Genomic DNA, 13,024 nt, shown 5'->3' with positions numbered 1-13,024 from the left:
TGACCAACATGAACACCCTGGAACTTCAAAAGTGGCTTGGAAGCTGACCAGCAACCTTGCCATGCCTGTCCCCTATGAGCTGGTAGAGGTGCAGAATGGATTCTGAACTCTGCCTGAAGTTGTGGAAGACATCAGAATCCCGTAGCCATGGAGCAAAGATCGTGGTCTGGCGCTGTAAAGGCACACGGACTGGAGAGTGACAATATTATTTTGCTGCATCCCTCCTTCTGCTGTCATTCTCAAATAAATAAAGACTTTAGAATTGAACATGTGTTTTTTTGTTTTGTGTGGGTGCCTACAGACAAAAGGGCCATCCACACTGTAAGATTTAGAAAAAACTTTATCCTTCAGATTGACATTTTCTATGTAGTGCAAGGGCCTGCCTGATTGCATCCAAATTGAAAGTGTTGAGGTTTGAGCTTATATTATATGGTTTGGTTAAGTCTACAGGAAAAAGTCTAGACAAATTGTTAGTGTATGGCCCATTAAGCTGCCAAGGCCGGAGTTTTGCACTTTGCATGCTGCTTGTACTGGTGATGTGAGGGGTTGTAATGTAGAGTAGGGATGTGACAGTGTTGTGTTGAGGTGTGAGGCAAATGTAGTGTTGGACTATGAGGGTCTGTGTTGTTGAAATATGGAGAGAGTCCAATATCAGACACCTATGTTTATTGGTCAAGAAATTGTAAGAACCATGGTAAATATGTAAAGAATTGCATCTCGATAAAACTAGGACCACACTCATAAAATCAAAATTGTGTTGTTTCCATTGATGTGCTTGAAATTTGGGTAGGACACCCCCCCCCCCCCCCCAAATTCAAGATAGTTAAAAAAAACTGTTAAAAAAAATGAGAGTGAAAAGAGATCCCAAGTGTAGTGATGTGATTTGAACCCATGACGTTGTTAACTGCAGTGAAGTTGCAAAGCACTTAGCTATTGGGCAGAATAAAGCTGTATGGTGGAAAAAAAGGAGTGTGTTAAGGCTAAAAAGCACATATAGCTAAAGAACTAAACATTGTATGGAATGTGGGAAGAAGACCATGGTAAAATTGTGAGGTTTCATCTTGCCCTGAAGTAGGGTAGGGGTTTGGTCACTTGCCTTTGGTACTTTCAATCATAAGATCGATTCGACACACAGACAAGATCAAAAAAACACTTAAAATGGTGTAAGCTTGCAAGCGCTTCTGAGTGTAACATTATTTAGCAATATATATGATGTAATCCGTTACATTTTAGCAATATAAACAAAAAAAGAAAATAAAAAAAGTAGGTGGAGATGGTAAGCCTCGAACCTACAGCAGAGGGAGATGAATTACAGACGTGTGATGTGTGCACTAATCCACTAGCCCACATCGCTATGTGAAACTGCTATAAGCACGAAGACATAAGTTTGCGAATTGGCGAAGCCGCGATCGTAAGTGAATCCCGCTGACGGCGGAATTCATTATTGCTGTTTCACTAGCCAATTCGCCGCAGCGCCAGTTAATTGATTTGAACGCGGCGAAACTGAAACACGTCAGATGTTTGAAGCTGCAGTTTCTTTAAATCCGGCCCCCCGTAACTAGTTACCCCCAACACTGTTAGTGGTTAGGCTCGGGCCAATTTTATCCCTGGACGCATAGTATTTGGCACCAGACCAACAAAGTTGCTTTTCAGCCTCCGTGGTGAAAGCCAAATTCAGAGACAATCAGGTGGATTCCAGTCTGGCTTTGGAGTCCGGGTAGGGGTGTTTTCTGTGCTGTTTACTGATGTCTGCAAACTCCTTTTCCAATTTGGTGATGTCTGTTTTTTGAGATTGGAGGAGAACTGTATGATTTTGCCCCTGAGGACAGCTTTATGGACAGCCCACAAGGTTTTAGTAAACATGGCGCAATGGGTGGAGTTGCTCAAGATTGACTCGCTAAGTCGCAATTTAAATTCTTTTGAAGCTTCTTGAGTTTTGTTCAGGAGGAGGGTGACGATTGCGTGGTCTGAGAAGGGGGGAGTCCTTAATGAGGGAGTGAAGGGCAAGGGGAACCGTGTGAGTAAGAATAAACATCGGATCTATCCTGGCGGGGCTCTTATGCGGGGCAGAGAAGTGAGTATAGTCCTGTGATTTAGGGTTAAGTTTGCGCCAAATATATCCACTAGTCCTTCTGAGAAGAGCACTCTCACAACACGGGTGCTCCACTTGTGGGGACGGCGGAAACGAGGGGCCCCCGACTGGGTCTTGTCTAAGCTCTGATCCAGTGCACTATTCGAGTCCCCATCCATGATCAAGATTCCCTCCGCACAAGGGAGGATCTCGGCCGACAGCCAGTGAAAAAATAAGTCCTGGTTTTGGTGGTTGGGGGCATAGTAGGATAACAGGGAATACGTTTTGCCATCTATGACACATATTCATGAGAAGTATCTACCCTCAGGATCTTCTAGCTTTTTGGTAAGCGTAAAAGACATATGTTTGGCAAAAAAAGATAGCCACACTTCTGGTTTTATCGGGCGCGTTGGCCAAATAGAATTGGGGGAATTTGTGGTGGACAGACACCGGTCTATAGGAACTGGGGAAGTGCGTTTCTTGTGTAAAGAGGATGTCAATATGTTGAGAGTGATTAAGATTAAACATCTTACGTCTTTTCACTGGAGAATTCAGGCCTTCAACGTTATGGGAGGCAATCTTCATGGTACAAGGAGGGGTTGGAGAAGAGGTCATGGTGGAGCGGTCAAGGGTGTAAGCTGAGTAATGCAAACTTCAAAGTTGACAGGTCTTGCCATCATGAGAGGAGTCCCTGGGGCCGGTAGCCATACATACAGGAAACAAATCCCAAACCCAAAAGGGGGAGGAGGGCCCAATCCCTCCATCCTCCCTACGCCCGTGATGCCCAAAAAAGGGGACATCAAACCCGGGCTGCATAGGCACGAACGTCCCATGAAGAGGAGGGTCAAGGAGCAGCGGGAATCCTGCTCTGGCCAAAGGCCCGCTAAGGATAGAATTAGCATGAAAAAATGTTTTACCTTAAAGAAAGATAAAGGATAAACTGTATAACAAACAATGCAAACATTTTCAGAACATAGCTCTAACACAGGGCAAGGTCAAAACATAAGGTCTCCCTGCCCCACCCTCCCTGAGAGGGGAAGGGGGGGGGGGGGAAACACATGTTCAAAAGCCAGTGGCTAATGTTGACATTAGAGAAAGCCACAACCTTTGGTGTATCGGAGGTGTGGAAAGACCTAAAGATGTTCTCCTGAGCTAGCAGGAGAAAAAAACACGGAGTTGGACTCAAAGCAAAACAGTTTCATAAAGAAGGATAGATGATCTACAAGACGGGAACGTCTTCTACTAAGGGCGCCTGGCGTCTTTGGCTCCCTTTGTTTGATGCTTCTGCCAGTGAGGAACCAGTGGATTCTGAGGAGAGGGTCGCTTAGATGATCCCCCTTGAACTTTGACCTTTTGCCACATTTTAGGCTTCAAACAAAGATATAAAACTGTAATTTTTTGTGAACAACCAACAAGTGGGACACAATCATGAAGTGGAACAAAATTTATTGGATATTTCAAACTTTTATAACAAATAAAAAACTGAAAAATTGGGCGTGCAAAATTATTCAGCCCCCTTAAGGTAATACTTTGTAGTGCCACCTTTTGCTGCGATTACAGCTGTAAGTCGCTTGGAGTATGGCTCTATCAGTTTTGTACATTGAGAGACTGGAATTTTTGCTCATTCCTCCTTGCAAAACAGCTCGAGCTCAATGAGGTTGGATGGAGAGTGTATGTGAACAGCAGTTTTCTGTTCTTTCCACAGATTCTCGATTGGATTCAGGTTTGGGCTTTGACTTGGCCATTCTAACACCTGGATATGTTTATTTGTGAACCATTCCATTGTAGATTTTGATTTATGTTTTGGATCATTGTCTTGTTGGAAGACAAATCTCTATCCCAGTCTCAGGTCTTTTGCAGACTCCATCAGGTTTTCTTCCAGAATGGTCCTGTATTTGGCTCCATCCATCTTCCCATCAATTTTAACCATCTTCCCTGTCCCTGCTGAAGAAAAGCAGGCCCAAACCATGATGCTGCCACCACCATGTTTGACAGTGGGGATGGTGTGTTCAGGGTGATGAGCTGTGTTGCTTTTACGCCAAACATAACATTTTGCATTGTTGCCGAAAAGTTTGATTTTGGTTTCATCTGACCAGAGCACCTTCTTCCACATGTTTGGTGTGTCTCCCAGGTGGCTTCTGGCAAACTTTAAACAACACTTTTTATGGATATCTTTAAGAAATGGCTTTCTTCTTGCCACTCTTCCATAAAGGCCAGATTTGTGCAGTATATGACTGATCGTTGTCCTATGGACAGAGTCTCCCACCTCAGCTGTAGATTTCTGCAGTACATCCAGAGTGATCATGGGCCTCTTGGCTGCATCTCTGATTAGTCTTCTCCTTGTATGAGCTGAAAGTTTAGAGGGACGGCCAGGTCTTCGTAGATTTGCCGTGGTCTGATACTCCTTCCATTTCAATATTATCGCTTGCACAGTGCTCCTTGGGATGTTTAAAGCTTGGGAAATCTTTTTGTATCCAAATCCGGCTTTAAACTATTCCACAACAGTATCTCGGACCTGCCTGCTGTGTTCCTTGTTCTTCATGATGCTCTCTGCGCTTTAAACGGACCTCTGAGACTATCACAGTGCAGGTGCATTTATAAGGAGACTTGATTACACATAGGTGGATTCTATTTATCATCATTAGTCATTTAGTTTAACATTGGATCATTCAGAGATCCTCACTGAACTTCTGGAAAGAGTTTGCTGCACTGAAAGTAAAGGGGCTGAATAATTTTGCACGCCCAATTTTTCAGTTTTTTATTTGTTAACAAAGTTTGAAATATCCAATAAATTTAGTTCCTCTTCATGATTGTGTCCCACTTGTTGTTGATTCTTCACAAAAAATTACAGTTTTATATCTTTATGTTTGAAGCCTGAAATGTGGCAAAAGGTCGAAAAGTTCAAGGGGGGCGAATACTTTTGCAAGGCACTGTAAGTGAGGCTTTACAATGATGTCCCGTGGGGTGCCACCAGGATTGGCGATAAGGTGGGATGTCCGGGATCAAATCCTTAATAAAAGATGTGATGGCTGTTTCAACCTCTTTAACAGATTCGGGTAAACCTCGAACTCTGAAATTATATCTGCGTGATCTGTTTTCCAAATCGTCAAGTTTGGATAATGCAGTATCTAGTTGGTCATGGAGATCCTGCAGTCTGGCGGAGTTCTGATTAACTCGTGACACTGTCTGATCAGATTTCAATTCAATAGCCTCAATTCTGGAATCCTATATTCTGCAGATCTGCATGTATGGCAAAAGTAATCTGAGTAGCCGTTTGTGCCAGGCCTTTAGCAAGCATTTTGGAGAAAGTTGACATTATACTGTATAAGAGAAGTCCTGTTGATTATGGGGGATAGGGGGTGGAGAGCCCTGAGGCATGCATGGTTGAACTGAGTAGGCCCCGACCGGGGACTGTAGTAGTTCATCCAGGGTCCTTTCCAGCAAGGACACAGTGGAGGCAGGTGACAGGATTGTGGCTGTCCCAGGGGCTGTGGAAGGGCTCAGTGGAACTGACCTTGGCTGTGAAGGGGTGGCAGGTTCATCTGCTATGTTGCCCTCATCCTTGGGGCCTCCGCTGTGGTGATTGCTGGTCGCCATCTTTGGGCTGCTGGGGCAGGAGGCCTCCGCACCAAGCTGGCGGGAGAGGTCCCTCCGAGCCTGCGGACCAGGCAATCCGGGGCTCGGGTGCTGGTCACCGGGTGTAGCAGAGCTGGACCGGCGGTTTGTGGAGGCGAGGGAGTGCTTCAAGAAGCGGTGCGGGCAGTTATTCGGCCAGAGTGGGACGGAGCCTCCAGGTCACGCGTCCATCCCGGAAGCCCTCCCCTTGGTTTTTATGAGCTATTTTTCACGGAAGATCTGTACAGATCTATTGTAGACCAAAGCAATTTATATGCCTATTAATTTGTGTTGCAAACCCAAATTTGACCCTTGCCAGAGAATTTGCATGGAAATGTATCACTGTTTCCAAATTTAGAACCTTTCTGGCTTTATCACTCATCATGGGCATTACTAAAAAGTGTGAGTTGTGGTAATATTGGTCCACTGACCCACTTAATCATATGTTCTTGTTCTCTGCTGCCAGATACGAGCAAATATATCAGTTCATGCATTTCAATGACAATGAACTCTGTCATCCTTGGGGTGACCCTGGATATGACCGCCTCCACAAAATTCGGCCCACCGTAAATTACTTCAACCAAAAATTTGCAGCCTTGTATATGCCCCAACAAGCTGTCTCTGTTGGGGAGTCCCTGAATAAATTTTCTGGCCGCCTTGTTTTCAAACAATTTCTCCCTAACAAGCGTGCCAAATATGGAGTCAAGATGTATAAGCTCTGTGACAGGGCAAAATACTATACATGTCGTTTCCGTATTTACGCTGCTCCCTGTGTAGTATGGGCAGTGTGGAGCCCCATGACTGCCCAGACTACATAGGGAGTAGCGGCAAGATTGTTTAGAACTTTGTGTCACCCTTATTCGAAAAGAGGTACCATTTTACCACCCCCTCCCACCGACTCACTCACTGCCCAGGAGATTGCCTACCACTTCAAACATAAGATTGATACAATTCGTAAGGAGATCGTTACTGTTCAGATACCTTCCATGCCTTATGCTTCACGTCCACAGGTGCGATCATTACTTCCCTCATTCAACCCCGCCACTACAGATGAGGTTGCTAACCTACTTGCTAACGTCCACTTAACCACCTGCCCTCTGGATCCTGTTCCCTCGCAAATGCTGCGTTCACCTTCTGGCCCTATTCTATGCTCTCTAACCCACATCTTCAATCTCTCCCTCTCTTCTGGCATCTTCCCCAACTCTCTAAAACATGCACTTGTCAGCACCATACTTAAAAAGCCCTCACTGGACCCAACCGATCTGAACAACCTAGGCCCTATTTCCTTGCTCCCCTTTTCATCCAAACTACTCGTCTAGTCTACAACCGACTGTGCGACCACCTTGCCAAGAATAGCCTCCTTGATCCCCTTCAGTCTGGATTTCGGCCTCAACACTCCACTGAAACTGCTCTCCTAAAACTGACAACAATCTACTAATGGCCAAAACCAATGGACACTATTCTGTACTTCTACTTCTGGACCTTTCTGCTACCTTTGATACAGTTGACCATCCCCTCCTCCTCAAAAAACACCACGCCTTTGGTCTCCGTGACTGTACTCTTCACTGGTTATCTTCCTACTTATCCAACCGCACCTTTAGCATTATGTACAATTCTACTTCCTCCCCTCCTCTTCCCTTCTCTGTTGGGGTCCCCCAAGGCTCTGTTCTCGGACCCCTCCTAGTTTCAATCTACACCTCCTCTCTGGGTCAGTTGATAGCCTCCCACGGCTTCCAATACCATCTCTACACTGATGATACCCAAATCTATCTATCCACCCCTCAGCTCTCTCCCTCAGTCTCCTCACGTATCACTAATTTACTAATCAGATATATATCGGTCTGGATGGCTCACCACTTCCTCAAACTCAATCCATCCAAAACCGAGCTTATAATTTTTCCTCCACCACATGCCCCTTCCCCTGATTTCTCAGTCAATATGGATGGCATTTCTATCAGCCCATCCCCGCATGCCAAGGTCTGTGGTGTTCTGGACTCTGAACTCTCCTTCAAACCCCACATCCAATCGATGTCCAAATCTTGCCGCCTCAGCCTCCGCAACATCTCCTAAATACGCCCCTTTCTAACCAAAGACACAACAAAACTCCTAGTTCACTCCCTGGTCATCTCGCGCCTCGACTACTGCAATTCGCTTCTCGTTGGCATACCTCTACACAGGCTATCCCCCCTCCAATCCATCATGAATGCTGCCGCCAGACTCATCCACCTTACCAATCGCTCAGTGTCCGCTGCTCCCCTCTGTCAAGCCCTCCACTGGCTTCCACTCACCCAACAAATTAAATTCAATATACTTACAACATCTTACAAAGCAATCCACAGCTTAGCCCCCAGCTACATCAGCAGCCTCGTCTCAAAATACCAACCTAATCGCTCTCTTCGTTCCTCTCAAAACCTCCTGCTCTCTAGCCCCCTCGTCACCTCCTCCCATGCTCGCCTCCAGGACTTTTCCAGAGCCTCTCCAATCCTATGGAAATCCTTACCCTTATCTGTCCGATTATCTCCTACTCTATTAGCTTTTAGGCGATCTCTGAAAACCCTCCTTTTCAGAGGAGCCTATCCTACCAACACCTAACAAATGTACCTCCATTTTCTCCATCAACCCATCCCCCACGATTATTGGCTTTTGTTTCACTTGACCCTCCCTTCTAGATTGTGAGCTCTAACAAGCAGGGCCCTCTAGTTCCTCCTGTTTTGAACTGTATTGTAACTGTATTGTCTTCCCTCACATTGTAAAGCGCTGCGCAAACTGTTGGCGCTATATAAATCATGTATAATATATAATAATAATTTATATGTGGACAATTATTACACAAGCGTTCTACTTTTCAGTAACCTTTTTGATTCTGGAAGTGGCGTAAATGGAACCGTGCGAAAAAATTGCCGGGACTTCCCACAACGGCTTGTAGATGCCCGACTTAGACGGGGGAGAGAGCCTGCTTGAAGTGTAATAGACTGCTTGCAGTGAAGTGGAAGGACACATGGAATGTTTTCGTTCTGTCTTCCATTCACACAGATAAGACTAAAATTACAATGGCGACTGGTGTTGTTGAGAAGCTCCTCTGTGCCCACGAATACAACCTTAACATAGGAGGGGTGGACTTCAAAGACCAGATGATAGGACTGTACTGAATTGCCGTGAAGCCAGATACTGGTACAAAGAGTATCTGTACACCTATTCCAATTGGCTCTGCTGAACGCTTATGTGCTATACAAAGCGTCAGGAAGAAGTGGATCCTTCCTAAAATTCCAGGAAGAGACCATCACAAGCCTTCTGTATCCAGAAGGTGCTGCAGCCCAAATTCACAGCCCAGATGCAGTGAGCTGACTGCATGAGAGGCATTTTCCAAATGTCATCCCTGGTACCTCTACCCAAAGAGCACCCCAAAGAAGATGTCGTGTTTGTAGAAAATGCGAAAATAGGCGTGACACCCGCTATTTTTTTCCCTCCTGTCCTGGCCAACCTGGTCTCTGCATCGGGGACTGTTTCCATCACTACCACACACTAATAGAGTATTAGCATAGCCAATTTAAGACTGGAAGATTTTGCTGCTTAATGACCAGGCCACTTTTTTCAACTTGGCACTGCATGATTTTAACTGACAATTGCGCGGTCATGCAATGCTGTACCCAAACCAAATTTATGTCCTTTTATTCCCATAAACAGAGCTTTCTTTTGGTGGTATTTGATCACCTCTTTGCTTTTTATTTTTTGTGATATTAATTTTAAAAAAAAGCAAACATTGAGAAAAAATGACATTTTCTACTTTGTCTTTTAAAAAATATCCAATATACAATATAATTTTTGTCATATATTTTGCCCAACATGTATTTGTCTTTGACAAAAAAATTCTTAATAAACTTATTTTTATTGGTTAACGCAAAAGTTAGTGTCTACAAACTATGGTGTAAATACTGGAATGTATGCAGCTTTTAGTTTCTGGATGCCTATCTCATTTCATGAAGTGCTAAAATGGCAGGCCAATACAAATCTCCCCCAAATTACCACTTTTTGGAAAGTAGACATCCTAAGGAATGTCCTTAAAGGCATGCTGAGCTCATTGAATATTTAATTTGTTTGTCACAGGTGTTTAAAAAATGACTATAAACCTTTTTTTTTTCTTTTTTTATACTAAAAGTTGTCATTGAAATGATATATTGCTCACGCATGCCATGGGTATATGTGTAAATACACCCCAAACTATATTCTGCCACTTCTCCTGAGTACAGAGATACCACATGTGTGAGACTTTTTGGGAGCCTAGCTGTGTACGGAACCCTGAAAACTAATCACCCCCTTCAAGTTTTCTAATGGCTTAAATTGTGCATTTTACTTCCTCACTACCTTTCACAGTTTCAGAGGCTCTTAAATTTCAAGATAGCACAAAACCCCTCCAAATGACCCCATTTTGGAAAGTAGACATCCCAAGCTATTTGCTGAGTGGTATGTTGAGTCCATGGAATATTTTATATTTTGCCACAAGTTTTGGGAACATTAACATTTTTTTTTAACACAAAGTTGCCACTAAAAGATAAATTGCTCACACATGCCATGGGTACATGTGGAATGACACCCAAAAATACATTCTGCTGCTTCTCCTGAGTACAGGGATACCACATGTGTTAGACTTTTTGGGAGCCTAGCTGTGTACGGGACCCTGAAAACCAATCACCACCTTCAGGTTTTCTAATGGCGTAAATTGTGCATTTTACTTCCTCAGAATCCTCACTACCTATCACAATTTCGGAGGCTCTGAAATTTCAAGATAGCACAAAACCCCCCCAAATGACCCAATTTTGCAAAGTAGACACTCCAAGCTATTTGCTGAGAGGCATGGAGTTTGCCACAAGTTTCGGGAAAATTAATATTATTTTTATTTTATTTTTTGCTTTTTTACACAAAGTTATCACTAAATGATATATTGCTCACACATGCCATGGGTATATGTGAAATGACACCCTAAAATACATTCTGATGTTTCTCCTAAGTATGGGGATATTCCATGTGTGAGACTTTTTGGCAGTCCAGCCGAGTAACTTTTTTGTAATTTTTTTTGTAACTTTTTTTTACACTTTTTTTTACTTCAACTCAACTGTAACATTCCAGGTTAGGGTCTCTCAAAATGACGATAGCCATCGAACATCTTTTGAGACCCTGTGTTAGTGTGCCCTAGACTGTGCCATGCTGTACCCTACGCTAATACTCCACTAGTGTGTGGTAGCGTTGGAATTCCCAGATGCAGAGACCAGGTTGGTCAGGACAGAAGGGACAATAAGTGCGGGTGTCATGCCTAAATCCGCGCTTACTACAGACACGACATCTTCTTTGGGGGGTTTCGTTTGGCAGCGGTACTCAGGAGGACATGTGGAAAATGCCTCTCATGCAGCCGGGAAAGTGGGGCAGGAGCACCTCCTGGATAGAGGAAGGCATTGATGATCTCTTCTTGGTATTCTAGGAAGGATCTAGTTTGTCCTGATGCTTTGTATAGCACAAAGGCGCTCAGCAAAGCCAATTGGAATGAATAAACAGACACTTTTTTGTACCAGCGTCTGGCTGTACGGGCAACTAAGTACGGTGCCAAAAGCTGGTCGTTGAGGTCCACCCCTCCCATATTAAGGTTATATTCGTAGACACACAGAGGGGCTTCTCCAAAACAAAAGTTGCCATATGAATTTGGACCGTCGTGTCTGCGTGAATGGAGGACAGAACGAAAACATTCCGTGTATCCCTCCACTTCACTGCAAGCAATTTGTCAGTCTTTAAGCAGGCTCTCGCCCCCCCCCCCCCAAACTAAGACAGGAATCTACAAGCCATTGGGGAAAGCCCCGGTGATAAGGTCGCACGGTGCCACATGCGCCAAATTGTATTCAAGCAGGTGACAAAAAATGGCACGCTTAAATAAAAATAGTCTACGTACAAATGGTACCCCTTTCCGAATAAGGGTGACACCAAGTCCCAAACTATCTTGCCGCTGCTCCCTATGTAGTCTGGGCAGTTGGGGGGCTCCACAATGCTATCTTTACCCTCGTAAGCATGGAAACTAACTGTATAGCCTGTCGCCCTGTCACACAGCTTATACAGCTTGACCCCGTACCTGGCACGCTTGCTGGGGAGATACTACTTGATAGCATGGTATCCAGTAAACTTAATTAGGGACTCATCAACGCAGACAACTTGTTGGGGGGTAAACAAGGCTGCAAACTGCTGATTGAAGTGGTTTACGAGGGGCTGAATTTTGTGGAGCCGGTTATATCCAGGGTCTCCCCAAGGACGACAGAGTTCATTGTCACTGAAATGCATGAACTGCAGAATTTGCTCGTATCTCGCCCTGGACATGAAAGCAGAGTACACAGGTATATGGTGAATTGGGTTAGTGGACCAATAAACTCATTTCTTTTAGTTATACCCATGTTGAAGGAAAGGGAAAGGCCCGGAAAAGTTTTAAACTCGGAAACCGTTATAGGTTTCCAGCCAAATTCTCTGACAAGGGATGAAGTTGGAGTGGCGGTGATATATTGACCAGCATATAAATTGCTTTGGTCCACAATAGATCTGAAAAGATCTTCCCTGAAAAACAGCTAAAAAAATTAAGGGGAGTAAAATTGGCTGTTTCCACGTGAATTCTGGGTTGGGCAGTAAATGGGGGAAGTACAGGCCCTGTAGAATCTGTGGGCTACCAATTAGGATATGCCAGCACTTCAGGGAGTATACTATGGGCTCTACAGTCCTGCCTTCGAATTTTGTGGTGGCTGCGGGCCACTACTCATGCTAGCCACCGCACAAGCATCAACTGCACTTATGGGGCTCACCACATCACCAAGTGATACTGCAGTGCTGGTATGTCTAGGTCCAGGATGTACTAGGCCACTGGTGCTTGCCAGTTCACCAGAAGTGTGAGCGGTACTGGCTCTCTGCTCCATATGAGCACCCTGCGATTCCTGCACCTCAGCAACTCCAGAACGGGGTCGTGTACGCCTGACCTTAGCAGGGACCCCTCGGTCGTCTGAGCTATCTGTCAGGGAGCCACTGGTTTCTACAGGCTCATATACTGACCCTGATTCTGCCAGTGAGGCTTCCCCATCACTCTCATCTGACATGGTGAGTATGTTGTAGGCCTCTTCACTACTGTACCACCGTTTGGACATCTTAGCAATTAAATTTACAGGTACAGCAGTGTGACTCACAGGTTAAAAAAGTACCTGGTTGTCAAGGACTATTTCAACCGCTACCAAAAAACTGCTAGTCCTAGCAGGGATCAAGAATGACTCTGCTAAAGCAGCGGTTTTGTGTGTTTTGTTTTTTGAAAGTGACAGTAATCTA

The sequence above is a fragment of the Pelophylax lessonae genome (assembly GCF_965119305.1).
Source record: "Pelophylax lessonae genome assembly, chromosome: 7".
Taxonomy (NCBI): domain Eukaryota; kingdom Metazoa; phylum Chordata; class Amphibia; order Anura; family Ranidae; genus Pelophylax; species Pelophylax lessonae.
This window is presented reverse-complemented; position numbering follows the sequence as displayed.